We start from the raw sequence: 4,072 nt of genomic DNA, 5'->3' as shown, positions 1-4,072 counted from the left end.
TTTAAATGATGTAGGCTGCTAAAAGTATCCTTAAATGTTATAGGCAAAGCCTGTGAATAGGAACGTGTAATTAATAAAACATGAAAGGATAAAATGAAAAAATAGTTCATATAAGTTGTGTAACCTCAGCTTTGTAATTGGTTCTACCACCCCCACCGATGAGGTTCAATGTTCATATACAACAAGTCAAAAGCTAAAGTGGTTTCTTGGAAAACACTACCATGTCAAATTCCAAAAAGATAATAATAATAAAAAACCACTAACATGGAAAATAAGTAACCTGAGATGCCCATTTAAGTTGCGTTTGTGGAGTCACCATTGTACCCACCCACACTTGTAGCTTTGCTTCTCTCTCACTTCCCTCAAATATGGGCAAAAACCAAAAAAATTATTTTGCTAATATTTTTTCCTTTTTGAGTGCATATGTGATGTTATTATGTTCCAGTGGCCATTCATCATTTGGTTGCATGGAACAAGAGAGGCAAGCTCTTGTAGCACTCAAAGAAAGCTTTAATGATCCATCATTTAGACTTTCCTCTTGGGAAGGAAATCATTGTTGCCAATGGAAAGGTATAAGTTGCAGCAACATTACAGGACATGTTGTCAAAATTGACCTTAGGAATCCATGCTACCCACAAAGAGGAGGAAATTATCAACTAAACTGTTCCTTTTCCAAAAATAAGCTTGAAGCTCAAGAAATCCATCCTTCTCTTTCATATTTTATATATCTTAGTTATTTAGACCTTAGTGGAAACAATTTCAATTCAAGTCCAATACCAAGGTTTATCCATTTTATGAATCAGTTAGAATTCCTTTTGATCTCTGATTCACATTTGGGTGGCATGATCCCAAACAACCTTGAAAACCTCACAAAATTGTCCTTTCTTGATCTCAGTTTCAATTCTTATTTACACTCTGATGACATCTATTGGGTTTCAAAACTTTCATTGCTTCAAAACCTTTACCTGAGCGATGTTTTTCTCGGCAAAGTACAAAATTTATTCATGATACTTAACATGAATCCTTCTTTGTTAGAAATAGAAATGATCAACTGCAGCTTAACCAAAATGCATAGTGATGATCATCAACTTGGTAGTTACACAAATTTTTCTAGTATCGAGTCACTCAATCTTGCAAATAATCAACTTGATGGTTCAGATCTGAATGCTTTTGGGAACATAAGTACTTCAATTGAATCTATTGACATTTCTAACAACAGTATCACTTTAGTTCCATTTTGGTTAGGTAATTGTGCAAAACTTGGTTATCTTGATCTTGGAAGCAATGCTCTCAAAGGCTCACTTCCATCACCACTTCGAAATTTGACTTCTTTGACGTGGCTTGACCTTTCCCAAAACACCTTTGAATCTGTTCCGTTGTGGTTAGGAGGGTTAGAGGGTCTTTTGTACCTAAATCTATCATGGAATCATGTAAATCATATTGAGGGTTCTCTAACAACAATTATAGGAAATATGTGTCATCTTTTGTCACTAGATTTTTCTGGAAATAGACTTCAAGGAGATGCACTCGTCGGTAATTTGCAATCTGGATGTATTGGATATGATTTAGAGGAATTGGATTTGACCAACAACAATTTCAATGATCAACTGCCAACATGGTTGCGGCAACTTGAAAATCTGGTAATCCTCACACTTCATTCAAGTTTTTTCCATGGTCCTATTCCAAAATTTTTGGGAAAATTGACATACTTGGAATATTTAATCCTTGCTAACAATCACTTGAATGGATCTATTCCAAACTCTCTGGGAAAACTGAGAAATCTAATATCCTTGGATATCTCCAATAACAACTTGTTTGGGGGTCTTCCTTGTAGTATAACAACACTTGTCAATCTAAAATATTTGATTCTGAACAATAATAATTTATTTGACTGGGTCTCTTCCTAATTGTATTGGAAAATTTGTCAATCTAAATACCTTGATTATTTCTTCTAATCATTTTTATGGTGTTATTCCTGTGACTATTGTGAAACTAGTTAGTCTAGAAAACTTTGATGTGTCAAAAAACTCTCTGAATGGTACAATCCCACAAAATATTGGTCAACTTTCAAATTTGCAAACCCTATATCTTAGTAAAAATAATTTGCAAGGGAAATTTCCATATAGTTTTGGTCGACTTTTGAACCTGCGCTATTTAGACTTGTCCCTCAACAATTTGGAAGGCATGTTTTCTGAAATAAAATTTCCCAAGTTACTAGCCTATGTGAATCTCACCAATAACCATATCACTGGGTCACTTCCCCAAAATATTGCTCACAAATTGCCCAATCTATCTCACCTGCTTCTTGGAAACAACCTCATAAATGATTCCATTCCAAATTCATTGTGCAAAATAAACTCTTTGTACACTCTTGACCTTTCGGGCAACAAATTAGTTGGCAGCATTCCTGATTGTTGGAATTTAACTCAAAGATTGAATGATATAAACCTATCATCCAACAAATTATCTGGAGTTATTCCGAGCTTGTTTGGTCACCTTTCCACTCTGGTATGGTTGCATTTGAATAATAACAGTCTTCATGGGGAGTTCCCATCACTCTTGAGGAATTTAAAGCAATTGTTAATCTTAGATATTGGAGAGAATCAAATGTCAGGAACTATACCTTCTTGGATAGGCGACATTTTCTCAGTAATGCAAATTCTCAGGTTAAGACAAAATAAGTTCCAAGGTAACATTCCATCACAACTTTGCAAACTCTCTGCTTTGCAAATCTTAGACCTTTCCAACAACATGTTAATGGGCTCAATCCCTCGCTGCATTGGGAACCTTACAGGAATGATTCAAGGAAAGAAACCGCCAGTTTCTATAGCTTCCGAAGATGAGAGGTATTTTGAATGGTATGAACAAGATGTCAGCGAGATCATTAAAGGAAGAGAAGATCATTATACAAGAAATCTGAAACTGGTGGCCAATGTGGATTTTTCAAACAATAATTTGAGTGGACCTATTCCTAGAGGAATAACTCTTCTTACATATTTACAAGGCCTAAATCTGTCACACAATCATCTGTCTGGTAAAATTCCAATAACTATAGGGGACATGAAGTCACTCGAATCTTTGGACTTCTCTCACGGTCAACTTTCAGGGTCAATTCCATACACCATGTCCAGTTTAACTTTTCTAAGTCACCTAAACTTGTCCTACAACAATCTTTCAGGACCAATTCCACAAGGAAACCAGTTTTTAACACTTAATGATCCATCTATTTATGTTGGCAACAAATACCTTTGTGGTGCACCATTGTCAAATCAATGTCATGTTGATGATAGAGTTGAAAGTGGAGACGATGATGATGGTAAACATGATAGGGTTGAGAAATTGTGGTTTTACTTTGTGGTAGCATTTGGATTTGCTACAGGATTTTGGCTTTTTACTGGAGTTTTGTTGTGGAAAAAGGGTTGGAGGCGTGCTTATTTTAAATACATTGATGATGTTGTGCAAAAAATAAATGTGACATTTGGAATAGGGTTAGCAAGGTTAAAGAAAATATGTATAGGAAACCCTGTTGATTAATGAAACATGATTGTATTGATGGAAGTTGTTTCAATGCTCTTATGATACTTTATATAGTCACATATTGAATCTCCATCTTTATAAAGTTTATTTTGATTGTACAATATTTACTTCACTTCAATGTGAAATGTAGTTTTAAAATTTCCTTTGCTATGCCAATAAAATTTCCTAGTCATCAATAATGTAAATTTTTCTTAGAAGCCATAGAAAGTTAGGATCATAAAGAACACTTTTTAGTGAATGTAGAAACCGGAGTATGTATAGGAAACCCTGTTGATTAATGAAACATGATTGTATTGATGGAAGTTGTTTCAATGCTCTTATGATACTTTATATAGTCACATATTGAATCTCCATCTTTATAAAGTTTATTTTGATTGTACAATATTTACTTCACTTCAATGTGAAATGTAGTTTTAAAATTTCCTTTGCTATGCCAATAAAATTTCCTAGTCATCAATAATGTAAATTTTTCTTAGAAGCCATAGAAAGTTAGGATCATAAAGAACACTTTTTAGTGAATGTAGAAACCGGAGAA

At 34.3% G+C, this 4,072-nt stretch overlaps 1 pseudogene across 1 annotated transcript; it reads left to right on the top strand.

Moving 5' to 3' along the window:
• Nucleotides 1–327: 327 nt before the first annotated feature.
• On the top strand, nt 328–3,713 carry LOC146914409 (uncharacterized; annotated as a pseudogene). Its single transcript, XR_015014165.1, has one exon. The product of XR_015014165.1 is annotated as an uncharacterized LOC146914409 (transcript).
• Nucleotides 3,714–4,072: the final 359 nt, after the last annotated feature.

Source organism: Medicago sativa, chromosome 6, assembly GCF_051527215.1.
Source record: "Medicago sativa cultivar Bolivia chromosome 6, Bolivia_mono, whole genome shotgun sequence".
Lineage (NCBI taxonomy): Eukaryota > Viridiplantae > Streptophyta > Magnoliopsida > Fabales > Fabaceae > Medicago > Medicago sativa.
The sequence above is the reverse complement of the archived record's forward strand: the minus strand, read 5'-3'. Positions and strand labels throughout refer to the sequence as shown.